The sequence below is a fragment of the Pan paniscus genome, chromosome 11 (genome assembly GCF_029289425.2).
Source record: "Pan paniscus chromosome 11, NHGRI_mPanPan1-v2.0_pri, whole genome shotgun sequence".
Taxonomy (NCBI): domain Eukaryota; kingdom Metazoa; phylum Chordata; class Mammalia; order Primates; family Hominidae; genus Pan; species Pan paniscus.
The window spans coordinates 41,263,411-41,277,389 of record NC_073260.2 but is presented as its reverse complement, the minus strand read 5'-3'; the positions used below and the strand labels follow the sequence as shown (position 1 = coordinate 41,277,389).

Sequence of the window (13,979 nt, the reverse complement as noted above, 5' to 3'; positions counted from 1 at the left end):
TTTCCATGGGCATGTTGTGGAAGGCCATTTCTTGTCCCCAGTAACCTGGGACATCAGCTCACTCTTATCAACACCCTAAAATCCCTCACCCCACTGACTTTTTTTTCACATCATCTGGCAAACCCCAGCACTGGGTGAACCTGGATATCTAAGCTCAGTTGGGAGGAAAATGGTGGACAATAACCAGCCCTGGGCAGGAGGCCCCAGTGGGGTGAAGGCTGCTCCCATGTTGCTTGTGTCCCCCAGCGCGACTCCCTCTGCAAGTCAGGCCATGAGAAGGGCACTGCCGGAAAAGCCAGAACCCACGGGCACCCACGTGGCCTCCTTCTTCTTGTACCCAATGCCAGTCCATCACTAATCCCAGCCTCCTGTCCCACCTTCAAGTCATCTCTCTCTCTTGCTTTTTTTTAAGAGATGAGGTCTCACTATGTTGTCCAGGCTGGTTTGGAACTCCTGGCTTCAAGCAATCCTCCTGTCTCAGTCTCCCAAAGTGCTAGGATTATAGGCGTGAGCCACGGTGCCTGGCTCCAAACATCTGTTAAACTTGGTCATTTAGTCTCAGCCACCAACCATCTTGCCCTTGATCTTTCCGAAATATGTAAATGTGAGCAGACCCCTCGGCGGCCATTGTTCTACTTCCCCAGCCTCACCTTGCCCAGGGATCTGAGCTGCACACATCACGGTGCTTTCAGTTCTTCAAAGTCCTGTTTCCTCCAGCCGGAGGGCTTTGGCAAGGCTGTTTCTCCTATGCAGCGTGCCTCCCTCCCCACCCTTGCCTGCTCAGTCCCTACTCATCTTTCAGATCTCAGCTCAAAGTCCTTTCCTTAGAACATCCCATCCATCCCCTCGCAGGCCATGGCTCCCCTCACATCATGTTTTCATCTCCAAAGGAAAACTCAAGAAAGGAACCCACAACAAAGAAAACCATACAAGGAGAGTCACTTCCAAGCTGTGTGACCTCAGACAAGTCCTATGGCCTCTCTGAGCCTCAGTTTCACCTCCTTAAAAGAGCCATCTCATCTCCAAATACCTTCCTTTCCTTGACCGGCACCATCTGTGCCCTGGACTGCAGCCTTTTGCAGTGACCCCGGACTCAGCACATTCTCTACTCTGCACGCCCTTCACTCCTCTCTCCTCCTCCAGATTCTGTGGGACTCTACGATTACTGTCCATCTCCCGTTTGGTCTGTGAGCCCTCAAAGGCGGGCCTGTGTCTGTTTTGCTGTGCTTGGTATCTCTAATGCTTTACATACAGAAAATAATCAATCGTGAACAAAGGTCCTAGTCAAAAAATTACATTGAAAGATAACTTTTTAGGGAGCGAATGAATGGGTCAGTCTGGGTGAGGCTCCAGGATTATCTGTGTGGGGCAGATATCTCTACAGCCTTTCTCCAGGGCAGGCCACACAGGCCGAGCCACTCCTGCAATGGTTTCAACAAGGATGAGGCTAGTGACCCTGCCAGCAAGCTCTCAAAGCTCCTTCCTGTTCATTATCTCCCCAGCCCTCCTCCACACTCCCCACCCCCATTACTCAGAGTACCAGGCTTTTAATGACCAGGCCACTGGAGCATTTCTGAGCTGGCAGTGTGGAGATTCTGTTCTTCCCAAGGGCCAGGACTCAGGAGCCTTTTCTTTGTGGGGTTGGATGAGGAAAAAGAAGTGGAATCTAATTAGACCAGGTTCAAAGCCCAGCTTTGCCTCTTGCTGGCTGCGTGACCTTGCAAATTTACTCAACCTCTCTGGGCTCCTGCCTCCTTATCTGTAAAAAGAGGACAAGACTATCTAGCTACAATGCGATGGTGAAGATTCCATGAGTGAATGCACACTAAGAGTCTAATTGGGGGCCCGCCACATGTCAAACGATTCCAAGACAGTTTTTTACATTTTAACACCTCTGAAACTGGGATGCAACTTATAGTTTCTGTTGCCTTTTCTTTCTTAATGGATTCTAAAATAAGGGTACATCTCACAACAGATAAGCCCTGCCTTGAATGAAATACCGCAGTAGCTTAGATTCTTTACTTCCCTTGCAAAGAGGCTGAAACGCCTGTGAGATGGGATCAAAGACCAAGAACACAAATCGTTAAGGGACAAGCGTCTATTGAGGCCTAGCATTCACCCTGGATCTCCAGAGCTTCACGGAATTTGAAGGCTCAGGCCCTTCCCTGGCCTGGCGCCCCTCTGGATCTGTCTCAGTTGTCCTAGTCTTGCTCAGAAGGCGGCCCAAACTTCAGCAGGACCCTCACCTCTGCCTTCAACCCTCTGTTGCTACTGATGTGGTACATTCCACAGTTGGACAGTTTGGTCACAATGCTACTGTGCTTGCAGCCACCCAAAACCCTAAGTCTTTGTCCCAAGAAAAGAGTCCTAGTTCCCACCTTCAGAAACCCCCACAGACATCTCCTCCAGTGTGACTCCATCAAGCCATCCTTGGACTCTGCTCCCAACTGTTCCGAAGGCCAGCACTGGGGATGTCATCCAGGCCTTACCAAAGTCCTTATGCTGTGAGTGCTGACTTCATCCCTGCAGCCTGCTGATGTCAGACCGGCCTGAGTATCTTATTATCTAAATATCATTATAACTTATATTGCATACATAGTTGGCCCTCTGTATCTGTGGGTCCTGCATCTGTAGATTCAACCAACCTCAGTGGAAAATATTCAAAAAAATTAAAGAAAAATAACAATACAACAATTAAAAAATACAAATTTAAAAATACAGTATAATGGGCCAGGCACGGTGGCTTACACCTGTAATCCCAGTATTTTGGGAGGCCGAGGCAGGCAGATTACTTGAGATCAAGAGTTCGAGACCAGCCTGGCCAACATAGCGAAACCCCATCTCTACTAAAAATGTAAAAAATTAGCTGGGTGTGGTAGTGCATGCCTGTGATCCCAGCTACTTGGGAGGCTGAGGCACAAGAATCGCTTGAACCCGGGAGGCGGAGTTTGCAGTGAGCTGAGATTGTGCCACTATACTCCAGCCTGGGTGACAGAGCAAGACTCTGTCTTAAAAATATGTATATACAGTATAATAACTAGTTACATAGCATTTACATTGTGTTAGGCATTGTAAGTGATCTATAGATGACTTAAAGTATACAGGAGGGTGTGTGTAGGTTACATGTAAACACTATACTATTTTATATCAGGGATTTGAATATCCACAGATTTTGATATCCTTGGGTGTCCTGGAAGCTGAATATTTAGGAATGACTGCACACATATCACCAAAATCTTTACAGAAATAAATTATCTATCAAGTATAAAATTATTTTATTTTATTTTATTTTTAATAGAGGCAATGTCTTACTTTGTTGCCCAGGCTGGTCTCAAACTCCTGGCTTCCCAAAGTGCTGGGATTACCGGGAGGAGCCACCATGCCCAGCCAAAACATTTTAAATGTAGAAAAGACCAAAGAAAACAAAATTCTACCACCTAGTGATAATTAGCTTGATGTCTGTCTGAATATTTTGCTATGTCTGCATGCTGGGGAAAGATTCTTTTCTCATATTCAAACCCAAACAGTCTCATTCCACACATACTACTCTTTATCTCACCGTGACATGGTGGCCCTCTCTCTAAACAGACTGGTTTCTTCATGGCAGCCCCACAGTGCTCCCATCCTCTAACCCTATCCCTGGCAGGTCCCAGGCCTCTACAGGGACGTAGTGCTTTGGGTCTGACGTTGTTCCTCCTCATCCTCAGAGTGGGGCTGTGATCTGTGATGGGGCCATGGCTGCCTTCAGGGACCCCACCAAACAAAGCCACACCCAGGCACAGAAATACTCCAGAGCACTTAAATCAAGGGGTGTGTGGTTAATGGCGGCTGTCTGTCTCTGTCCGATTTGATTGTAGCCCTTTCAAAACCAACTGAAAGTTCTCCCAGCCCCAGATGCTGGCCTGATATTTCCCTAACCCCTAGGGGCTCCAGAAATCACAATGAATAATGAATAGGTAGGTGCCCGGCATTTTGTAGTTCATAAAGCGCCTCCTTACTTTTATCCAATTTAGAGCCTTACAACAAGCCTATACATTAGGCAGAACAGGTATTTATTATCCTCATTTTATAAATGAAGAAACTGACGCTTAGAGAAGTGGAGCGACTGACCCAATATCTTCCCTTATTTTTCTACCCTTCATAGTCTGGCTGTCTCCAAATCACACTAACAACCCAGCTCAGGCATCAGCTCCTCTAGGGAGCCTTCCGTGACCCCCCACTTCCACCCCAGGCTGGGTTAGGTGCCCTCCCGGAGGCCCCACAGCTCCTGGGCTTCCCTATGATAACTGTAGTGCCCCTGCCAGGCCATGGGCCCTTACGGCTGTGACGGGTCTAGCTTGTCTACATTCACACTCCCCAAGCATTAGAAAAACATCAATAGATGGTTGCTGGGGTGAAGATCATTACAATGACTAAGGCAGGAATTATTCTTCCCCTTTTACAGATGAGGACACTGAGTCATAAAGAAGAGTCAAGACTTGCCTAAGGAGCATATCAGTAGCGGGGTCAGCTCTCCTTCTTTAGAGGCCTGGGTTCTTTTGCTCCACTGCATCCCTTGTTGTCCGCAATCTTAGACTCCAAACCATTGCTGGAGGCTTGTATCTGATTTCTCAGGCAGGTCTACCTGGTCAGCCAGGTGTGAAAGGGAGGTTGGCAGGAGGGGGCTCTGTCTGCAGTGGGCTCAATTCCCCAGCCTGGGCCAACACCGTGGTGCAGCCTTAGGAACAGCCACAGGAGTTGCCCAGTTATTGAGCACGCCATAGACCACGCCCTGTGCAAGAACTTCCCTTGCACTTCTTACTTCATCCTGTGGCTGGGGCTGTTATGATGCCATTTTGCAGGTGGGTCAGGAAAGACCCTGGCCCAAGGCCACTCAGTGTCTGAGATGGGGCTAGAAGCCAGGGCTGCATTCCTGGCAGCAGGCAGCCCCAGGAGTTTGCTGGCACCACAGCCAGAAATAAATGCACAGTCAGAGTACAGGAGACAACTCTCAGGGGACCTGCAGTGTGGGCAAAGCCCCAAACTCACCTCCCACCCAGGGCTGGCTGGAGGGACAAGACTCTTGGGCCCAGGGAACACACGCCTGCCCCTGCACTGCCTGTGGGCAGGGTCATGCCATTTGCCAGGGCCCCTACAAACTCCAGGCTCAAGGCCAGGCTAGAAGCAGCTGTCATATCAACCCTGCACAAATGCTCAGCTCCCGATTTCTTATTTGAATGAGACTTCACCTATCTGCTCCTGACTGGCTGATAGATGCTGAGCAAGGCTCCATCTCTTGTTGGGCCTTACTTTACCTATCTGTGAAATGATGCCAGGAGTGGGGTGGCTGGCGGGGGGAGGGGCTAGGTTTGGGGGATGGTATCTTAATGGAACCCACCAACTCTGACATTCCAGGGATGGACTACAGGCAGCAGGGGAAGGTGATTAAGCCCTGGACACTGGTGGCAGATGACATAGATTGAATGTATGATCCTGGGCTAGCTACCCAACTTCCCTGGGGCTCAGTGTTCTCATCTATAAAATGGGAATGATAGCACAAAAAAGACTGAAAGTAAATGTTCATATTGATTATGTGGGATGAGAAGAGGAGAAGATATGGGTAATTTATTTTGTCTGTTTTCCTGCCTTTTTCTAAAATTCTCCATTTTCAAGTGTTTATAATTTTAAAAATGTATTTTCTTTGTAAATTAACTTCATGAGATATCATTTACATATAATATATCCATTTTAAAACGGGAGAAATAATAACAAACAGTATGTACCGTATAGGTTGTTATGGGGATTGGGTTAATGTATATAAAATATTAGATGGTGGTAAGAACTGCTAATAAGTGTTTGTTAAATATATAAGCCCAGGGTCAGCCTGGCTTCCTCCTCATCCTCCTCCTGCTCACCTGGCCTGGACCCCAACCTCTCCCCTAGCACCAAGTTCACTGCCCAGGTCCCACAGCAGCACTCCAGGCCTGGACTATTTCTACAGCCATCTCTCTGCACCTGTCTTCGTCCGTTGCTGCTGCTACAACAAAATATCATAAATTGGGTGCTTTGGCCAGGCGCAGTGGCTCACGCCTGTAATCCCAGCACTTTGGGAAGCTGAGGGGGGCGGATCATGAGGTCAGGAGATTGAGACCATCCTGGCTAACACTGTGAAACCCCGTCTCTACTGAAAACACAAAAACAAAATTAGCCGGGCGTGGTGGTGGGCGCCTGTAGTCCCAGCTACTGGGGAGGCTGAGGCAGGGGAATGGCATGAACCGGGGAGGTGGAGCTTGCAGTGAGCCGAGATCGTGCTGCTGCACTCCACCCTGCGCGACAGAGCAAGACTCCATCTCAAAAAAAAAAAAAAAAAAAAAGAAAAAAATTAGCCAGGCATGATGGCGGATACCTATAATCCCAGCTACTCAGGAGGCTGAGATGGGAGAACCGCTTGAACCCGGGAGACGGTGGCTGCAGTGAGCCAAGATCACGCCACTGCACTCCAGCCTAGGTGGCTGGGCGAAACTCCATCTCAAAAAAAAAAAAAAAAAATGTAGGTGCTTTATCAACAATAGAAATGTATTTTTCACAGTTCGGGAGGATGGAAGTCCAAGACTAAGACAGCAGATTTGGAGTCTGGTGAGGGCCCACTTCCTGGGTCATAGAATGGCACCTTCTTACTGTGTCCTCATGTGGTGGAGGAGGTGAGGGTCTCTCTGGGGCCTCTTTTATAAGAACACTAATCCCATTATGAGGGCTCTGCCTTCCTGACCTAATTCCCTCTCAAAAGCCCCACCTCTTAATACCATCACCTTATGGGGTAAGATTTCAACATATGAGCTTTGGAGGAACATAAATATTCAGACCATAGCAATCTCGCAGGAATCACACCAATATTCAAATCTGGCCATGTTCCTACCCAATTCAAAAGCCTTCCATGGCTCCCCGCTGACCCTGGCTGAAAGTCCTAGATTCTCCATGAGACACAGTTTCAATAAGCCACGTAACTTTTCTGTATTTTTGTTTTCTTAATTGGAAAAGCGAGATAAAAAGAGTAGCTCCGTCATACACTCGCAGGATTCCATTGTGAGCATGGTGGGGTACACAGTCTAGCCCAGGGCCTGCCTGCTCCTCTCTTCCTCTTCTCTCGCCATCACTCTGTCCCAGCTCACGCTTCTCTGAACATGCCAGGCATGGTCCCGCCTCAGGGCTTTTGCCCCAGCTGTTCCCTCCACCTGAATGGCTGTTTCCCCAGAAATGAGCCTGACTCACCCCTCTCCTTCAAGCCTTTGCCTAAAAATCACCTTCTCAATGAGGCCCCCAGCCCACCCTAGTTAAAACTGCCCCCTCACACACCCTAACCCCTCCTATGTTCTATTTGCTCCATCTCATTTATCACTGATTTTATTTATCACCTATTCATCTATTTTATTTATTGTTTTTCATCTGTCTTCCCCCCATCTGATTGTAAGCTCTTTGGGGGAAGATCTTTCTGGTCTATTTTGTTTAATATCAGCACCTTCCCCCTTTCCCCAGCACTTAGAAAATACCTAGTACAGGTCAGGTGTGGTGGCTCACATCTGTAATCCCAGCACTTTGGGAGGCCGAGACAAGCGGATCACTTGAGGTCAGGAGTTCGAGTCCAGCCTGGCCAACATGGCGAAACACTGTCTCTACTGAAAATACAAAACTAGCTGGTGTGGTGGCACGCACCTGTAATCCCAGCTACTCAGGAGGCTGAGGCATGAGAATCACTTGAACCCAGGAGGCAGAGGCGGAGGTTGCCGTGAGCCGGGATCATGCCACTGCACTTCAGCCTGGGAGACAGAGCGAGACTCTGTCTCAGAAAACAACAACAACAACAAAAAACAACAACAAAAACAAAACAAAAGAAACAAACAAAAAAACTAGTACAATGTAGGTGCTTAATAAATACTGGCTGAATGACTAATGGAATGAATGAACATAAAGCACTTAGGACAGAATTAGGCAGGCGGTAAACCCTCAATGAATGTTAGCTATTATTATTACTGTTAGTGATTCTTCAAAGTGAGGCTCCCATGTCCCTCCTCCTTGACTTCTGCAAGCTCATAATCACACCTTCCTTGTCCCCACCACACCCTGCCAATCTCTCAATTATAGTAAGGAGCACACCGCTCTTTAAATACCTGTATATCTTTTTCCATTTAGGCTGAACCAAATGAAATTGCCATTTCTTGTAAGTCAAAAAAAGTCACATACTGGCCGTTTCATGTGGTTTAACCTAGTAAGTTTCCCATAGCAGCCTGCAGACCCCCAGGAGGCACAGTTTGACCACAGAAGCAAAGTCACCTATTCCTGGCCCTTTAGACCAGGTGTGATTGCAAAGCACGTCCAATCTGTTCTGAAGGAGGCAAGGCATGGATTATAGACTTAAAACACAAGAAGATTCTGCTGAATTATTTTCTGGACCTCCTGAGATTTGACAGAGAAGATAAAAACACACCAACTTCTAAAACGATCCAGCTTCTGGCCATTTTGAAATAGCAAAGGTTTAAGGCTGAAACCCCTCGGTGGGGAGCTAGCTACCTGCCTCTAAGGGGATTCATTTAATGAATCTCCTTCCAATCTCGGCTTTGCTACTGAGATTTGTTCACTCTAAGAGGTTGGCTGTCAGAGCTCAAACAAATTCAGCAACTGCTGAGTCTACCCCCATTTCACAGATAGAGAAAGTGAGGTCCAGAGAGGGGAACGGATCGGCCCAAGGTCACACAGTAGGGAAGAGGAAGACTTCAATCTGGAATCTATGTCTGCTGACTTTAGTCTCATGGTCTTTATTCTGGATTAAACTGTTTCTATGCTGGCCAGACTCCAGTAATGTAAGCTTCAGTGCCACTATTTTTTAAGCTGTATTTGTCAAATGAAATGTTTATTAAGCCCCAGATAAAACTGAACACTTCTTCACTAGACGGCAACTTCTTTATGTTTTTTTTTTTGAGATGGAGTCTCGCTCTTGTCGCCCAGGCTGGAGTGCAGTGGCACAATCTCGGCTCACTGCCACCTCTGCCTCCCGGGTTCAAGTGATTCTCCTGCCTCAGCCTCCCGAGTAGCTGGGATTACAGGCATGTGCCACCACACCCGGCTAATTTTTATATTTTTAGTAGAGACAGGGTTTCATCATGTTGCCCAGGCTGGTCTCGAACTCTAGACCTCAGGTGATCCGCCTACCTTGGCCTCCTAAAGTGCTAGGATTACAGGCATGAGCCACTGTGCCTGGCCAGAAGACAACTTCTTACAAATAACAGCACTACATATGTCTCTCTCCCTAGTTACTTCCTTAGGATAAAGTCCCCAAAGTAGCCGGCTAAGGGCAAAGGGCAAATATGGTCATTTTCATGATAACAGGCTGCCAGGTTGCTCTGCAAAATTAAATGCCACAGGCGAATCCCTATAGCCTTGCCAGCACAGAGTTTCATCTTTTTATTTTTATTTTTGCTAATTTTACAGGAATAAATACAGACTGCTTTCATTTATTATATGTTATGTGTTTTTTTTGGAGAAAAAAAGGCACTCCAATCTTGGAATCAGGATCCCTGGGCTCGGTTGCTGGTTTGCTGTGTGACCTTTGCCCAGTCACATCCCCTCTGGCGACAGGGGATGCCTATCTGTAAAATGAGGGGGTTGAATGAGACGACGTCTGAAGGCTCCTTTCAGCTCAGACATTCCATGATTCCATGGTGCATTTAAAAATTATTAGCAATTAAAGTCATAGCATGACTTTTTAATAACCAGAATCTGCCATGCTCCTAAATCAGGCCAAAAAGGCTTGAATTAGGCAAGCAGGAAAACAGGGCCCAGATTATACATGTGTCGAGATGACAGGAGACCCAGGTAGCACTTAAGCCTGTGCGTCGGAGCTGGGCTCATGGGCCAGCACATATACTTTGCCTGCTTTTACGAGGGGATAATAACACTCATTTGTGGTCCAGCTCCCAGTCCTGTGCAGCTCCGCCATGGCCGCAGGGCAAGGTCATAGGCACTACTTCAGCCCTAGAATTCCATAGACTTTCAGTCCAAGGTAGCTCACCCCCAGGTTCTGCTTGAATACCTGTGATGACAAAGAGCTCACTACCTGTCCAGGGGCCTCCTGCCCTCTTTTGGCTGTTAAGAAAATCCCTGGGTGCGGGGCAGGTCATGAAGGGGACAAGAAAGACCAGGAGGCTGAGAAGTGATTCCTAGAAACTGCTCCCTCAAACAGGGCAGGCATCAGGGAGGTGGAGAAGAGGCCCCATGGGGCAGGAAAGGCCTGCAGAGGGGCTCCGGCTCTCCTCACTCCGGACCTCTCAGACGGTCCCCAGGAGGGGCAGGAAGCTGGGGAGACACATTCCAGTCCTGATGCACAGGTGGGTTCTGAACAAGCCCCAGGAAAGCCGAGGCCCCACAGCCTGCTCCAGGGCAGACACCTCGGCTCCCTCTTCTTGCCTTGGCTCCCTGGGATCTGATGGGAGAAACTGCTGGGCCTGGGGCTGCTGGGTCTGGAGATGAGCATATTTAAGGGACCTGATCACTGCCCCAGGGTGAGGGAGGAAGGGTCAGAGGTTGTTTGTGTGTCCAGAGCAGGACCAGCAGGAGAGGCAGTGACTGGGTAGCAGATTCCAGCTTGGTTTACAACTAGTGAGATTCCTATCACAAGGAGTGTGCAAGGGGGCAGCAAGACCTTCCAGAGGGGATCTTACAGAGGGGCTGGGCCAGATGCCATAGGTCTTCTTTACCTAGGGAGCCTGGGACCACAGTCCCTCAGACCTGTGCTCTGCCCCATCCCTTAATGCCACGCGGACACAGCCCCTTGGCACTGTCACCCCTCTGAGGTCCAGGCGTGGCCGCCAGTCAGCCCTTGTCACACCAGCTAGTGTGTGTCACACCTTATCACACACTAGCTCTGGGACACAGAGCTAGGCACTAGCACCTGGCCCGGGTGGGGAAGGGGAAGGAGCTGTCCTATACCACTCACTAAATCGAGGTGCCTACGTGGGGCTGGTCCAGGCAGTCGTGCCGCCAGGAGTCCAGCCACCTCCAACCTAGGGCTCCTCCAGCCCCAGACGAGCAAACCCTCTTGGCGGGCCGGCTGATGCCCCACATGCACGCCCAGGCCGGCTTGGCGGGGACCCGGGGATGCCCCCCACCCCACCGTTTCCTGTACCAGGAAGCTGAGGCCCAGCAGGTAACGCAGCCAAGAGGGGGAGGGTCCCGACAAGAGTCCCATGGAGCACCCGGGCCACAGCAGGGGCCTGTCGGGACCGGCTGGCCGCGCCCAGAGTGAGCTTCCCTCACCGCGGGCAGGAGGGGTGGGCGGTGCAGACAGTGCTCATGAGGGCAGCGAGCCGTCGGGAGCCCGGACCTCGAGGCGGCCCCTCCCAACAACCCCGCGAGAAGGGGGCCACCAATGAGCAAGCTATCCTGACGGGGAAACTGAGGCCTGGAGAGGAGCAGTGCTTTGTGCAAGGTCACGCAAAGGGGCTGAAAGCCAGGTCCCCCGCGCTCCGAGCCCCGCATCCCTCCCTCTCCGGGAGCTGCAGCCGAGGGGGCGCAGCGCGCACGTCCCGCCCGACGCCCCCATCGCGCAGACCGGGAAGGCACGGCCAGCGGCGCAGGGCCGCCCTACCTTGATGACTGCCGCGCAGGTGGCTGTGGCGGCGGCGGCGTCCAGCTCCGGCTCCGCGCTCCTCGCCGCCCGCCGACTCCCGGCGCCCAGAGCCGCCGCCGCCTCCCCCTGCAGCCCGGCGGGCGGGGCCGGAGGGCGGGGCGGGGGCCTGGCCCAAGGTCCGCCCTCTCGCCCGCCCCGCGGGTCCGCCCTGGCCACCCTTTTCCGCCCCCACGACCCCGACCGCGCTCCTGGCTCCCCGGGGCGGGTCTCGGGGCGCGCACACGTGCTGGGAACAGGCGCGCACACGCCGCAGTGATTGGGGCGGGCTGCCGGCCACCAGGCGGAGGCTGGGGACAGGCAGAGCCGCCGGCCCCACGTCGCGCCGTGCCCTCGCTGCGTGGTGTGGGATGAGGAAACTGACCTCCCGGAGCCTCAGTTTCCCCCGTTGTGAAATGGAGACAGTAACCGCGTCGGCCTCTTAAGGCTGTTTGAGCCCTGGATGTGACGATCCCGGCCGGGTACAGTGCGCGCGCCGAGCCCGGCCGGGGAAGCCGGGGAAGCGCTCCTTTCCCCGAGCAGTTACAGCGGTTACCGAGGCTTCCCCGTCCGCAGGGAGGAGAGGAGCCGGGAGCGCCGCTGGGAACCGAGGAGGACGCCCTTCCTTCTCTCGGGACCAGCCGGGGGCGCTGCTGCCAGCCTCGCTGGCTGGAGAGCCCTGAGGACACTAGACAATGGGGAGGCCCTACCTTTGGGTACCACCCCCACCTAACACTACTGAGCCACGCACTCCTCTAAGCGCCTTCTGTGCATTACCTCCCTTCACTGTCACACAGGCCTATGAGGTTGATACCATTACTCACCTATTTAACACAAAAGAGCTGAGGCACAGAGATATTAAGTACCTAGGTTAAGATCACCCGGCTAGTCATGCAACCCCAGGCAGTATGGCTCCCACGGCTACTAAGCTAACAGCCACTCCACTCCACACCACGTCTGTGAAGAGCTCTTGGTTTTGTTCAGTAGAGACGGGTTATCTTGAGGGCCTTGAACTGCTCCGTGGCACATAGTAACCACTCAATATATAATTGTGGAGTGGATAACAGAGTACACTGTTACTACTTTACATATCTGTATCGTTTCTTCTAAGCTTCTAATAATAGTGGCTTTATTTAGCCACTATTATTACCTCCATTTTACAGATAAGAAAACTGAGGCTTGGAGTGGCAAGGTACTTGGGGAGCTCTTGATTCTCTCCTTAGAATGTGACTCAGCTTCCATTGTCCACTGTACCACCCCCCTGCCCAGAGCTGGACGGGCTCCCTGCCTACCACCCAAAGCCCAGTGTGCAGTATGGTCCTGAAAACCCCATCCTACAGCTCTGATTCAGACCTTCTGGAGCTGGATTGCCCAGCAGGTAGACTGAACGCATGCTTCTGGTGTTAGTGTGCAAGAGTTGGGTATCAAGCATATGGATGGCTGGGCGCAGTGGCTCATGCTTGTAATCCCAGCACTTTGGGAGGCCAAGGCAGGTGGATTGCTTGAACTCAAGAGTTCAAGACCAGCCTGGCCAACATGGTGAAAACCTGTCTCTACTAAAAATACAAAAATTAGCCGGGCGTGGTGGCATGTGCCTATAGTTCCAGCTACTTGGGAAGCTGAGGCAGGATAATCACTTGAACCTAGGAGGTGGAGGTGGCAGTGAGCTGAGATCACATCACTGCACTCCAGCCTGGGCTACAGAGTGGGACTCTGTCTCAAACAAACAAACAAACAAACATATGGATGAAATCAGAACACTGTGGGAATTCTTTATAATCATGGTTTGGTTTTTACTTGAATTACAGCTGGACGGTGGGCACCATGATCTTTCCCAGGCTAAGGCATCTGAATATCTTTGTTGTTGTTGTTTTTGCATGGTTTTGTTCTGTCGCCCAGGCTGGAGTGCAGTGGCACAATCCTAGCTCGCTGCAGCCTCCACCACACAAGCTCAAGCAATCCTCCCACCTCAGCCTCCCGAATGGCTAGAACTACAGGTGCGTGCCACCATGCCCAGCCAATTTTTATATTTTTTGTAGAGATAGGGTTTCACCACGTTGCTCAGGCTGGTCTCCAACTCCTGGGCTCAAGCAATCTGCCTGCCTTGGCCTCCCAAAGTGCTGGGATTACAGGTGCGTGCCACCACGCCTGGCCTTGAATGTCTTAATTCATTTAGGGCTTGGGCCAGCATCTCTGGTGTGGCTTTCTACCTCTGCCAATGCCACTCGCCTTGCACTCTGACATCTCTGAGCCTTTGCTCTGTCTGCAGTTCTCTTCCCAAATCATCATCTCCCTTGTCTAAACCCACTCATCCTTCCAGGCCTAGCCTTCCTAGATGTCCTAT

General features: G+C 50.9%; 1 protein-coding gene across 5 annotated transcripts in view; it reads right to left on the bottom strand.

Annotated features, from left to right (window-relative positions):
* Positions 1-12,253, bottom strand: part of CORO2A (coronin 2A) — a 71,896-nt gene extending 59,643 nt beyond the window's left edge. For 2 of the 5 annotated variants that reach the window (XM_034967858.3, XM_034967861.3), the window contains exon 1: positions 11,618-11,864. The gene's annotated coding sequence lies outside the window, so the exon portion shown is untranslated. Of the gene's footprint in view, positions 1-11,617; positions 11,867-12,020 lie in introns of those variants that run through there. The other 3 variants (XM_014346206.5, XM_034967860.3, XM_003820620.4) reach the window with 3 other exon arrangements.
* Between the last annotated feature and the right edge of the window lie 1,726 nt (positions 12,254-13,979).